The sequence below is a fragment of the Lolium rigidum genome, chromosome 5 (genome assembly GCF_022539505.1).
Source record: "Lolium rigidum isolate FL_2022 chromosome 5, APGP_CSIRO_Lrig_0.1, whole genome shotgun sequence".
NCBI classification, from domain to species: Eukaryota; Viridiplantae; Streptophyta; class Magnoliopsida; order Poales; family Poaceae; genus Lolium; species Lolium rigidum.
In genome coordinates this window covers 257,372,251-257,387,060 of record NC_061512.1, presented here as the reverse complement: position 1 = coordinate 257,387,060, position 14,810 = coordinate 257,372,251, and positions in this window count along the sequence as shown.

Below are 14,810 nucleotides of genomic sequence, written 5' to 3'. Positions count from 1 at the left end.
ACACCTAAGATAGGTGTAGGGCGGCTAGATGTATAAGGGTTGCACTACGACGAGCATATGATACGAAGAACAATGCTAACCCTAACACATCTAAGATAACTACGTTGCTCGCCATCAAAAAGGCTTCGATACGAGCAACGCATGAACAACGAAATAAGCTTGTGCTGCCTAGATCGCAAGATGCGATCTAGGCAGACATGATGCTTACGGTAGAAACCCTCGAGACGAAGGAGTTGGCGATGCGCCGAGATTGATTTGGGGTGAACGTTGGTTGTTGTTTATTTCATAAACCCTAGATACATATTTATAGTCCAGGGGACTTTCTAATTTAGGCGTGCACCTAACCGTGCACGAGGCAAACTCTATCTTGCAATCTAAGATGCGATCTACTAACTATAGATACACGGACAAACTAGCCCAAACTTTGCGTAACAGGCCGATTCACGTATTTCTTCTATGTAAATTCTTCAAGTCCACCTTGGTCGCGGCCCACCTCTGACTCGGTCAAATTCTGGTGATAACACATGCCCCCCTGGTTTTGGAATTGATAATTCCAAAATCACTCTGCTTTTTCTTCGTCGGGTCATGTCGTGGCAGAGCAGAAATGTTGCAGTATCCTTCATCATGATGCCTTGTCTTCTCAACTTCTCTGCAAAATTTGATAGCTTTAGCATCACTCCCTCGGAAACTGCAATGGCATTAAATCTCCACTAGGCTCCTTCTTTATTTAATTGCACCGATTGATTAGCCCTCTTCATCCCCTTCCTCTGTTCTAGCTATCGGCACCGAAAAAACCCTCTTTCCCTGTAGCAATGTCTTCCTCTTCCTCCGTCTCCTCCGGCCTCTCCCTCCAGTCCTTCTCATCGAGCGAGCCGGAGTGAAACTCCGATCATGTGCCAGACGGCGACCTGCCTCTGACCGATGGGGAAGACGACCTCAAGTTCCTCATCGAAGGGAAGCTGATAAGCGAAAGCGAAGACGACCTCCATCCCTGGGTAAAACCCACCTCCTCCGACGGGAAGGAGGAAGAAGAAGAAGTAGGGGAAGAAGCGGAAAAGGAGGAGGGTGACCCCTCCTCCCCCGCTAAGCTTCTGCCGGCAAAGCGATTCCGTGCTTGGGCGGACAGCGAAGACGATGATGACGATGAGTAGGAAGAGGAGGAGGATGAATCCTCCTCCTCCATCGGATACCCGCCGACAAAGCGCTTCCGCTCTTGGGCGGACAGCGAGGATGATGATGATGATGAGGAAGAAGAAGCTCCGGCCGAGGGCTGGGGCAGCAGCGACGAGGAACTCCCTGGGAGCAGCGCCGACGGCAGCTACAACGGCGGCGATGAGGACAGCGACGACTAGTAGAGTAGGACTAGTAGTAGCAGTGCACTAGGCATCAGATCCCCCTTTTGAGAGCCATCGGCTCTTTCTTGTAAAGCTGCTCCTTTGGATCAATAACAAATGTGTCTTCCAATTTGTGTTTTAATTAATCCAATTTCAAGCCCTCCGCTCGCCACACCAAAACCGACAGCAACGTATCGGATTTTTCCTACTTAAACGCCCATGAAGCCAGACTCAATCGATTAGACCGTCAGTCAAGCACTTCTCAAATTCAGACTGTGATTTGATATCTGACCATAACATTACGCAGCCCTATAGCCGATGGCTATTCATCGGCTATTCTGAGAATCCAGTCTCCTTTATTTTCTTGCAGCGACAGGACGGTCCAAACCCTGTAAATGACGTCGGCTTCCCTCTCCATAGCTCTAGCAGCCTTCTTCTGCAACATCTCACCACTTTCGGAGAAGGCTATGATGCAGGGTCAGCCGATGCATCTCCAATCGGCTCCCAAAAACAGATCGTTTACCAAATCAGCTGCCCCCCGAGCCTCAGAACAGTGGCGAGGATGCATAGTTCAGTCCAAGGGCCCAGAGCCGATCACCCTTCTTCCTTCGAAAGCCGATATTGCAGATGAAGCACCAACGGCTTAAGGAGCAAAGAACTGCCTTGTGCCAAAACTGACATTTCTGCTAGTCTGAACTGGCGCAAAGTCGGCTCCTTGCAACCCAGGCAGCTCTCATTGTTCATCCTTTCACGGGAGCAGAAGTCCTTGAAGCTGACCTGAAGACCGTCTTGGCGAAAATCCGCGCTCTGAACACGCAGCTGGCAGATCTTGTGTAACTGAACTAAAGTCGATGGCTGCGCATCGGCTTCATTTCTCAGTTCTAAAGTCGATGCCCTTGCCTCGGCTGTATGTCATGAATTTTTTTTTTTACTGGCCGATTTTTCCTATCGGCCCCCAATATTTCACCGCACACATGTTCATCTGCACATGTTCATCCGATTAGGTGCCCCCCGAGCCGAATCTGTCAGGTGACTGCAGATATCGGCTCTGTAGTACGACAAGGCACTGTATTTGCACGTCGGCTCTGTTAGGATTCGTGTTGACTCTCATCCGCCGACGTGACCGCTGCTCATTAGATCCTCGTTGAACACAAGCAGACCGTATGGTGAGGATAATTTTGGCCGATTGCTGGAATCGGCCTCCATATTGAATCGCTCAATGAAGGCTTTGTAATGTTCCCTCATAGATTTCTGGGGCCGATCCCAAGGATCAGCCTCGCCACGTTTGCTCATTGGTTTGCTCCAGCTATATGGTCAGGCCGGTGGACAAGACCAGCCTAACCCCATCCTTTGTTATGTCGATATGCTCGCCGTCGTCTAAATTGAGTGCACCGTTTAATCCTGGAGCACTAAACTCCGTTGGAAGGATGAGCACCATGTTTGTGCCAGCCGATGTTTCATCATCGGCTTTCCTTTGCTTGGGGCGCCACTCCATTTTTTGTGGTCGACCCTCTTTATCCAGGGTTCGCTGAATTTTCGCGGCCAGATCAGGCCGCGCCTTCCTTAGCCTGTGCAGGTATAACCTTTCGGCTTCCTCCAAGCCGCGCAATCGCTGAACCCTACGCTTTTGGGAACGACTGCGTCCATCAGGGCACCACCTTGGCCGGTGGTACCTGTCTTCTTCTTCTTCATTGACTTCCAAATCCTCGAGATCTTCCACCCGAGGGGACTCAGCGTGCTTGCTTCGAGGCGGGAGAGGCCCTAAACGTTGGAACACGGACACGTTGGCTGCCTCCTTCTTCTTCTGTTTACATTCTGGGCAATTGCCGATTGTAGGCAATCGGCTCATTCCTGAATCCCAGCAGTGTCTGAAGAAGGGACAGTCCCAGTGCCTATCTTCGTCGTCTTGCTCCCTTGCCTTTTCCTTGGCACGGCGCTCGTACTCCTCCTCATCGCGATCATGCCGACGATGTCTTCTGGCTTCTCTAGCCAGACGATCTCTTTCATCATCATCTCTGGATCGTCGGCGTTGGTCATACTGACTCACATACTTGTTGATGAGGTGATCAGAGAGAGGTCGCTGATATCTCACGTTCTTTACTTCTCCCTCTGTGATGTAGCGCTTGCCATCGTGACGGAGCCGATCGCGTGGAGCGGCCTCCTCTGTGTCCTTGCTGTGAGAGCAGCTGCCCTCGTCTCCGTCCTTGCCAGCGTGGTGTCCAGGTCCTACCATGTTGATGCTGAACGAGGATCCTGGCTGGCAACCTTCAGGGTAAGTGCACTCCACCATGTTTACGGCGGGGAAGGGGTGGGTGTCGACCTTCATGGCGTACTGGTTGAAAATCAGACGTCCTTGTTCTATCGCCATTTGGATCTGCTGACGCCACACCCTGCAGTCGTTGGTGGCATGGGAGAACGAGTTATGCCATTTGCAGTATGGCTTTCCGTTCAGCTCCTGTACCGTGGGGATTTTGAGGCCTTCGGGTAACTTCAACTGCTTCTCCTTGAGTAGGAGGTCGAAGATTTGCTCAGTTTTAGTCACGTCAAAATCAAACCCTCTGGGCGGACCTGGTGGCTTAACCCATTTGCAGGACACGGGGGTTGCCCCCCGAGTCCATTCAGCCACTTCTACTTCTTGATCTCCCGCGAGCCTTCATCTTCATCTCGCCTCGACCGGGACTACCGCACGCTTGAATTTGTCCCGGTACAAGTCCGGGTGGCGCTGTTCATATGCCGACAGTTTCTGAACCATGTGCGCCAGTGAAGGGTAGTCTGCTTGGGAGGCCATGTCCTTGATTTGTGATGCAAGGCCCGCCACTGCCAACTCGACTGCTTCTTTTTCAGTTACACGAGCCGAATAACATCGGTTCCTTAGATTTCTGAAGCGCTGGATGTATTCTGCCACAGTTTCTCCACGCTTCTGACGGATTTGTGCCAGATCGGCAAGGCCAGACTCGGAAGCTTCTGAGTGAAACTGCATGTGGAACTGTTCTTCCAACTGCTTCCAAGTCCGGATCGAGTCCGGTGGCAACGAGGTGTACCACCCGAGCCGATCCCGTGAGGGACTCTGCGAAGAACCTCACGCGTAGTGGATCCGACACTGAGGCCGTTCCTAGCTGTGCCAAATATCGGCTCACATGCTCGATGGAGCTGGAACCATCTGATCCGCTGAATTTGGAGAAATCAGGGAGCCGATACTTGGGCGGTAGCGGGATCAACTCGTACTCATCGGGGTACGGCTTGGAATAGCCGATTGCCCTCCTTTTCGGCACCATGCCGAACTGATCTCTCAGTATGGTACTGATCTGATCCGCGGTGCTGGCTGCAGGAGTCGAACTCTGAAGATTCGCCGGGGTGGCGTACTTAGCCAGCCATGCTTGCTTTTCCAGCTCTGAGCCAACCGCGGAGCTGAGCTCTGGAGGTTCGTCGGAGTGGCATACTTAGCTAGCCACGTCTGCTTCTCAGGATCGGTCGCTGACGTTCCTCCTGCTTTCCCAGAAGTCCCTGCTGTTGCGGCCTGGTTTGTGAGTGCCCAGTTACCGCAATCTGGCACGTATGTGCACATGTATCCATGAGGGATCTCCTTAGGCGCCTCATGCAAGAACTGGCAGTCACTAGGGTCACCACCGATCTTGTAGACGACGAATGCCGGGGAATTCGGCACCTCTGGTGCTGCCAACGCGAATGGCAGCGATGGACGGGACTGGAGTGGCATCTCCCCTTGGTATGTCCCGGGAGCTGGTCCTGACGGAGAGTACTGGTGCCTCATGATCTCCTGGATCACCCGGAGAGCGACATGCTCCAAAGTGTTCACCAGGTTCTCAGAGTGGCGGTGTAGCGAATGAGCTACCAAGTAGTTGATCTCCTGACGCAGGGACCTGGTGCGTTCTTCCGATGGGGTGGATAGGTCTATTCCATCGAGCGCACCGTCAGGCGAGAACCCTTTCCACCTGATGCCATGTGAACGGGTTCTGTGAAAAGAGCCGATGAGATCGGCCTCGAGGATAGCTTTGACCTCGTCATACTTCTTCTTGAGCTCGTCGGTCGGATCCTCGTACGTGACCGGGGTGCCGTCCGCCATCTCGGATGTAGATGGCGATGTGGTTGATGTCGAAGATCGTCCCACCGGCGTGCCGAATGTGTTGCGGTCGAAACCCACCGGCGAGCAGCGACGGGCAACACAGGTAGAGCCGGGAACAACTTAGAGCTGCGGCTGGCCCCGGGTCCCTCCGAGCGACGGCCCGCAAAGCCTGCGGTACGCACGTCCGATGCTGGTGCAAGGGCGTGCCACCTGACCTATACCTGGCCAGGAAGGTGATGGAGATGCCTCGCTTAGTTTCTCGCATGGCATACACGTAAACATTAAATACGAGCCTCGATCGGCTCTCGAGGTTGTCCCGTGAATCGGCTCAAGGAGCCGATCCACCCATGATTCGTACGAGGTGCACGAATATATGGTGGTCCTGCTTGATCAAGATAAAGCTAAAACGATCTACGACGATTTGGGGTTTTCACCGCATAATCGGATCATCCTACTCACGATTGGGCCTCGCGGCCACGCACGGTGATCGTAAGCCGATCCTAGACAAGGCCTAAAAACCAACGCGAGGTTGATCCCCGGAACATCCTGTCTAGGACTAGCAAACGACACCCTACGTGCCGCTGGATCCTCCAACCCTTTGTAAGGCCTAACTATTGCAGATATTAAACTAATCCTTGAAGAACAAGGAGCAACCGTAACGGATCGGATCTACTAAATAATGATCAAGCGGGGTGCCGCCCTACACCTAAGATAGGTGTAAGGGCGGCTAGATGTATAAGGGTTGCACTACGACAGCATATGATACGAAGAACAATGCTAACCCTAACACATCTAAGATAACTACGTTGCTCGCCATCAAAAAGGCTTCGATACGAGCAACGCATGAACAACGAAATAAGCTTGTCTTGCCTAGATCGCAAGATGCGATCTAGGCAGCATGATGCTTACCGGTAGAAACCCTCGAGACGAAGGAGTTGGCGATGCGCCGAGATTGATTTGGGGTGAACGTTGGTTGTTGTTTATTTCATAAACCCTAGATACATATTTATAGTCCAGGGGACTTTCTAATTTAGGCGTGCACCTAACCGTGCACGAGGAAAACTCTATCTTGCAATCTAAGATGCGTTCTACTAACTATAGATACACGGAGAAACTAGCCCAAACTTTGCGTAACAGGCCGATTCACGTATTTCTTCTATGTAAATTCTTCAAGTCCACCTTGGTCGCGGCCCACCTCTGACTCGGTCAAATTCTGGTGATAACACACACCTCTTCCTCCGGTCATATGATTGGTGCATCCTCTATCAAACACCCATTTTGGACCACCGGAGGAATACCCCTACAAAATCAAGTAGAGGATTTAGGAACCCATCGATTAATGGGTTCCTTTGCAATGGCAACAATATCTTTTGGTACCCAAATTGAGTACTCTCTATAAGCATAGCCATTAGGAGGGCCAACATAGTTAGCATAGACATCACCATAATAATCAACAAATAATGCATAGTGATTGTTTGGCCCCGTGCGGTCACCATTAGTGGCTTTGCCCTTCGAGGCTTTGCCATTATTAGTGACATTCTTGTTCTTATCTTTAGCAGGTTTCTCCTTCTTGTAGTTGTTCTTCTTGTGAGACTTGGGAACATATCCAAGTCCGAACTTTTGATTGTTTGACCTTTGCTTACTCAAGAGGTCATCCAATCCCATCTTGTTCTTGGCGGTGGTGAACTTTGCAAGTTCCTTTGTTAACCTAACATTTTCCTCAAGAATAGATGCTTGCTCACAAGAAGATTCATTAGGATGATAGTCAAGACCATATTTGGTCACCAAGGATTCAAGATATGCATTGGTCTCAACATGCAAAGAGAGTTCCTCTTGTAAACGAACATGTTCCCAACAAGTTTAGCATGCTCACTAGTAAAGGAAGTGGAGGAACAAGCAAGCTTTTCAAAAACAATGGGATCCTTCATTGATCCAAGAGCCTTTTTGTAGGTTTCTTGGAGTAGGTCATGGTTCTCTCCAAGTTTCTTGAGCTCATCCTTAACAAGCTTGTTAGCTTTTTCAAGGTGGTCAAGATCCCTAGTGAGAGAAGCATGAGAAACTTCAAGCTCCTCCTTTGAGGCATTGAGCTCTTGAGTCAATCATTGAGCCCTATCAATAGTTTCAAGGTCCTTAACTTTATCAAGTTCATACGTTTCAATTTGTTGCTTAAGGCCTTGAGATATGCACCTTTCGGTTTTTAGCTCTTGTCTTAGGAGATTGAATCTCCGTTCCTTCTCATTCAAATGATATTCTAATTCCTCAATGGACTCATCCTTTTCCTTGAGTGAGTCCATCAAGAAATCAAACTTGACAAGAGCTTCATCACGAAGGGTGCATCTAACATCATAGAGTTCCTTAAGCACAATTAATTCTTCTTGATTTTCGTTTTCATCATCAAGAACACTAGATAGGGAAGATGGAGGTTCCATTACCTTGGTTTCCCTTGCCATAAGACAAGAGCCAATGATTGTAGAGGAGGGAGAGTCATCGGTGTCATCATATTGAGTTGTTCTTGCCATGAAGGAAGATCCAACATCATTCTTCGTGGAGTAGTCCTTGGAGTAGTCATATGTGAAGAGTGACCCGGGCTTAGAGAAAGCCAAACCGGCCACCCCGGCCTCCTTCTCCTCATCTTCCTCTTCATCATCGGACAAGTACTCGGCCCCAACAAAGGCTCTTCCCTTGTTCTTCTTGTATCGATCGTTGATTGGGTTTGGCTTCAATCTTGGCTTAACCCCTTTTATGAATCTTGGCTTGTCTACCCTTTTCTCATAAGGGCACTCATTTGCAAAGTGGCTATCTTCATCACAATTGTAGCAAGTTCTCTTCTTCTTGTCATTAAGGAGCATTGGGAACTTTGCCTTGTATTTCTTGGCAAAGAAGGCAAAGTCGGTAGCAATGTCACTAGTTGAAGTCATCTCTTCATCTTCTTCAATTTCATAGTTTTCTTTGCTTCCATGATCGGCCCTAGCTTTGAGAGCAAGGTTGTGTGGCGCTTCATGGTTGTGTGAGGCTTCATCAACACGGTTCATTGCCATGAGCCTCTTTCCCGCTTTGGCCATATTTTCATTGGCGGCCACATAGGAGACAAGATCATCGGAGTTGAGATCAACACTCTTGGTCATGATTTGCAAGTTGAGTGCAAGGTTGGTGTCTTCTTGATTGACGACAATCATAGCAATGACCTTGGACTTTATGAATGCTTCATTCATCTCGAAGCGTCATTGTACTTCTCAACTCCAAGTCCCTTGACCCTTACTCTAAGAGCACCAAGCCTTGCATAGGCATCGGCCACGGATTCTCCTTCTCGAATCATGAATTGATGAGCCTCTTGCTTTGCGGTCTCATAAAGAGCTGATTGGATCAAATCGGTTCCCTCTTGGAGTACTATGATTCGATCCCACAACTCTTTAGCGGATTCTATGTCATTGACTTGATCAATGAGCTTGCGGTTCATGCCACTCCTAATCTTGTCACGTGCGGAGGCGTTGAGTTGACGGTTGTAGAATTCGGTGGAGGTCAACCGAATGGGATCTTGTGGCTCCCGGTATCCATGAACAATGATCTCCCATAACTCCACGCTGCAGCTGCGAATATGAGATTCCATACAAGATTTCCAAAAAGGAAAGTGAGTTCCATCAAAGTGGGGAACATTCCCACTATGGTTTATATGAGGCATGGGTGAAGTGTTTTTGGGATAGTCATGGTTGACTTCACGATAGTCCCTAGGGAGGCCGAAGCCGTACTAGGGGGCCCGCTAGTCAAGTTCTTAAGCATGGCAGACATCTCTGCCATTTGGCTTTGTAGTTCATCCTCCTTTTTCTTCTTCTCGGCATCATATGCCAAGAATCTAGATTTCCTCTCTTTAACCGAAAGGTTAGAGTCTTCATCTAGACCCTCGAATAGTTTATCCATCTCACTCTTAAGGCGGTGAAGCCCTTAATAAGAGTCCAGGATCTGATACCAATTGAAAGTATAGAGATGGTAAACCTAGAGGGGGGTGAATAGGTTTCTACATATTTTAATTCTTTCTTTGCAATATTAGGCTTTGCGGAATATAAATGTGAGCCTAATGCAAACTAGGTGAAGCAACCTATATGAGGATACAACTAACTCGAGCACGAAGGCTCTCTCGAGGCGATTAAATCACAAGTAAGGAGTTCGGTTAGAGATAACCGATAGCACGCGGAGACGAGGATGTATTCCCGTGTTCCCTTCCTTTGCAAGAAGGTACGTCACGTTTGGAGGGGTGGAGGTCCCACGAAGGATTCCCCACGCCACGAAGGCTCACCCTATTCTCCGGAGCCTATCCCACGAAGGAATAGCTCACTCACTTGTGGTAGACTTTGAGGTACCCTCCAAACCTTCACAATCTTGCCCGGAGCAAATCCACAGCCCGGATGCTTCCGGACTCCTCTTGCCCACAAGGGGGAATGAGATTTGGCTTGGTAGAACAGTAGATCGGGTCCTCCTCTAGTGATTCCCCGGAGGGATTTGAGTTTGGGTGGAGGAGGAGGGAGATCGGAGGCTTTTGGTGTTTCTAGCAATGGAGTAAGAGAGAGAGAGAGCTCAAGAACAGCTTCTAGTCTAGTGCCTAAACTATTCAGAGGTAGGAGAAGGCCTATTTATAGTGTTCTTCGAAATATGGCCGTTGGTCACTTGCCACCTCATCGTTTCTCTCGACAAACCCGGTCAACCGGACCCCTGACCGGATTGTCCGGTGCAGAGGCCGGTCAGACCGGACCAGTGACCGGACCTACCGGTTGTGACCGGATGGTAGACTGGATCCAGACCGGAGGCACTTTTGCGACGTCTAGGATGCTCCTCTGGTTGGCGCCCGGTCGACCGGACCGCACGCCGGACCCGCCGGTCAAGAGGCCGGCAGACCGGGCCGAGGACCGGACCACTTAGGCGCTGGTTTGGGGGCCGGTTGGCGCCCGGTCGACCGGACCGCACGCCGGACTCGCCGGTCTGGAGGCCGGCTGACCGGGCGGCAGACCGGATCTCTGTTGTAGACCCCTTTTCGATTGTTGTTGTAGTGGGGGGTCTCCTTTAGCCTTCTTGTTCCTTCGATACACCATTTATGCCTCTTTGCCTAATACCTGAGATAATCCTTGTAAACGTATTAGGTCAAATACTCTAGCACGATGTCATTGTTACCAAAATAATGGATAAGGGTAAAATACCCTTACAGAAGAACACAAGTGTTCAAATGAAAAAGCGGAGCGTGTCTCTCTCCCACACAAAGAAGGCTAGGATCCGATTTTATTCGAACATAAAGAAAAATAAAAATAAAATACAGACGCTTCAAGTAAAACACATAAGATGTGACGGAATAAAAATATAGTTTCACTAGAGGTGACCTGATAAGTTGTCGATGAAGAAGGGGATGCCTTGGGCATCCCCAAGCTTAGATGTTTGAGTCTTCTTGAAATATGCAGGGATGAACCACGGGGGCATCCCCAAGCTTAGACTTTTCACTCTTCTAAATCATATTGTATCATCCTCTCCTCTCTTGACCCTTGAAACCTTCCTCCACACCAAACTCAAAACAAACTCATTAGAGGGTTAGTGCATAATCAAAAATTCACATATTCAGAGGTGACATAATCATTCTTAACACTTCTAGACATTGCTCAAAGCTACTGAAAGTTAATGGAACAAAGAAATCCATCCAACATAGCAAAAGAGGCAATGCGAAATAAAAGGCAGAATTTGTCAAAACAGAACAGTCCGTAAAGACGATTTTTTTAGAGGTTTAACTTGCTCGGATGAAAAAGCTCAAATTGAATGAAAGTTGCGTACATATCTGAGGATCACTCACGTAAATTAGCAGATTTTTCTGAGTTACCTGTAGAGGGGCCTACTCAAATTCGTGACAGCAAGAAATCTGTTTCTGCGCAGTAATCCAAATCTAGTATCAACCTTACTATCAAAGACTTTACTTGGCACAACAATGCAATAAAATAAAGATAAGGAGAGGTTGCTACAGTAATAACAACTTCCAAGACACAACAAAACAGTAGCAAAATAAAAACATGGGTTATCTCCCAAGAAGTGCTTTGTTTATAGCCATTAAGATGGGCTCAGTAATTTCAATGATGCTCACATAAGGATGAGAGTTGAAGCAAAGAGAGCATCAAAAGGCAAGTATGAAACAAATTTAAGCCTAACCCACTTCCTATGAAAAGGAATCTTGTAAATAAACAAGTCATGTAAGCATAGCGCAACAAGCATAGAAAGGCAACACAAGCGCAAATTCAAGATTTTCAGCAAAAAGAGAGGTGTTTTAGTAACATGAAAATCCCTACAACCATATTTTCCTCTCTCATAAAGATTTTCAGTAGCATCATGAACAAACTCAACAATATAACTATCAGATGAAGCATTCTTATTCACATGCATAAAAGTATCATTGCTCTCCACATAAGCATAATCAATTTTATTAGTAATGGTGGGAGTAAAACTATCACAACCATCATTGTAATCATCATATATTGGAGGCATGGTATAATCATAATAAACTTTACCCTCCATAGTAGGTGGCACCAAAATACCACTATCATTATAATCATCATAAATGGGAGGCAAAGTATCATCAAAGAAAATTTTCTCCTCAAAACTTGGGGGACTAAAAATATCACAACCAGCTTCCCCAAGCTTAAATTCTTCCATAGCATTAGCAATAATAGTGTTCAAAGAGTTCATGCTAATAACATTGCTACAACTATTTTGCAAACAAAGTTCCATGGTTTTTTTAATTCTCTCTTCAAACACATCATGTCCTAATTCAATATAAAGTTCATAAAGATCTCTAATTTTTTTGTTGTTTTCCATTAAGCCTAACTAGTGAAAATAAAAATAAGAAACAAAAAGATATAATTGCAGGATCTAAAGGAAATAACTTCGAGCACTCACACACCGTCAACAGTGCTAGGAAATAGCTTAGTAGTCAGAGGATGTGAATACCTTTTACCTTACCTCCCCGGCAACGGCGCCAGAAAATAGCTTGCTGGCGTGCAGTTGACGTGGGAGTTAGAAATCTCTGTGGTGTAATTTTTCTTCACGTCCCCGGCAACGGTGCCAGAAAATAGCTTGATGTCTACGCACACTTCTTTTCCTGTAGACAGTGTTGGGCCTCCAAGAGCAGAGGTTTGTAGAACAGCAGCAAGTTTCCCTTAAGTGAATCACCCAAGGTTTATCGAACTCAGGGAGGTAGAGGTCATTTAGATGCCTAACTTGGTTGGCCCAGAATGCAAGTTGACTAGTCAAACGAATAGGTCCATACAACTTACTGGGCCTGCCCACTTACTGTATTGTGGGACCCACTTTTATTGGGCCGACCCATTTACTTATTGGGCCAACCCAATTGATTTAAGGTGGACCCCACTCACTAACTGGGCAGGCCAGGTAACAGGAAAGTGGGACCCTCGTGCTTATTGGGCCATCCCGCTTGCTTCAAGATGGGCTCCACTGGCTACTTGGGCCGGCCCGTTAACAGGATAGTGGGTCCCACTTTTATTATTGGGCCGTCCCACAAACATGCCGGGCCAGTCCGTTAACGTGAAGTGCGTCCCACCTGCTTACTGGGCCGGCCCACTAACTTGTTAGGCCAGCCCACCTGCTTTATGGTGGACCCCACATACTAACTGGGCTGGCCCGTTAACAGGAAAGTGGGCCCCACCTATTTTCTTGGACCAGCCCACTAATTTGGTGGGCCAGTTCACTTGTTTATGGTGGACCCCACCTGCATTCACGAGAAGTTCCGTAGCCGCCGCCATCATCGACCCTGGTTCGGGAGGGTTCTGAAGCTCTTCTTGGCACCCTGAGGGAGAGGGGGATCATCACCGGAGGCTTCTTCATCACCATCCCCACCTCCGAAGTGATGCGTGAGTAGTTCATCTCTGGACTATGAGTCCATAGCAGTAGCTAGATGGTTATGTTCTCCTCATTATGCTTCATGTTTAGATGTTGTGAGCTGCCTATCATGATCAAGATCATCATTATGTAATGCTACATGTTGTGTTTGCTGGGATCCGATGAATATTGAATACTACGGTTGAGATTGATTATATACCTGCGTTATATATTATTTGTGATCTTGCATGCTATCTGTTGCTAGTAGATGCTATGGCCAAGTATGTTCTTGTGACTCCAAGAGGGAGTATTTATGCTCGATAGTGGGTTCATGCCTCTAGTAATCTAGGAGAGTGACAATAACTCCTAAGGTTGTAGATGTGTTGTTGCTACTAGCACTGGAAGAAAAGTTCTGATACTCAACGTCCAATTTTCGTCAGGTATGGCCCCTTTTTCGTCGCCTATGGTCCTAACCCGACGATATGGGTTATGTGGTCGAAACGGCGTCAGGCAAAGTCCTACCACGTTTTTTTCGGTTCGTCGCGTTCGGGCGCCCTTCCGCCATGGAAAATCGGACCGTTGCAGAAGTGTTTTCGGTAGCCCGTTGACTACTGACGTCATGCAAACTGACACGTGGAAGACGCCGTTAACTGCCAGTTAACGCCGTTAATCTGCTGAAACCCCGTGGTAGATGGTAGGCCCACACGAGGCCTGCCACGCCTTAAGCGGGCCAGCCCATTTAGTTTGCGGGCTGGGCCAGCTTACTTAGTTTGACCAGTCAACTATATAACTGGGCTGGTCTATTGGGTACGTGGGTCGGGCCTTTAACATGATAGTGGGTCCCACTTTTATTATTGGGTCGGCCCACTAACATGCTGGGCTAGCCCACTTACTTTATGGTGGACCCCACTTACTAACAGGTCGGCCCGTTAACATGAAGTGGGTCCCACCTGCTAACTGGGCCGGCCCGTTTAGTAAGTTGGGTCCACCCTAGAGCAAGTGGGCTGGCCCAATAAGTTAGTGGGCCGGCCCACTAAACATGTTGGCCCAATTTCCTGTTATCAGGCCGCCCCAATTAGTAGGTGGGGTCCACCATAAACAAGTGAACTGGCCCACCAAGTTAGTGGGCCGGTCCAAGAAAATAGGTGGGGCCCACTTTCCTGTTAACGGGCCGGCCCAGTTAGTATGTGGGGTCCACCATAGAGCAGGTGGGATGGCCTAACAAGTTAGTGGGCTGGCCCAGTAAGCAGGTGGGACGCACTTCACGTTAACGGACTGGCCCAGCATGTTTGTGGGACGGCCCAATAATAAAAGTGGGGCCCACTATCCTATTAACGGGCCGACCCAAGTAGCCAGTGGGGCCCATCTTGAAGCAAGCGGGGTGGCCCAATAAGCACGAGGGTCCCACTTTCCTGTTACCTGGCCGGCCCAGTTAGTGAGTGGGGTCCACCTTAAAGCAATTGGGTTGGCCCAATAAGTAAATGGGTCGGCCCAATAAAAGTGGGTCCCACAATACAGTAAGTGGGCAGGCTTAGTAA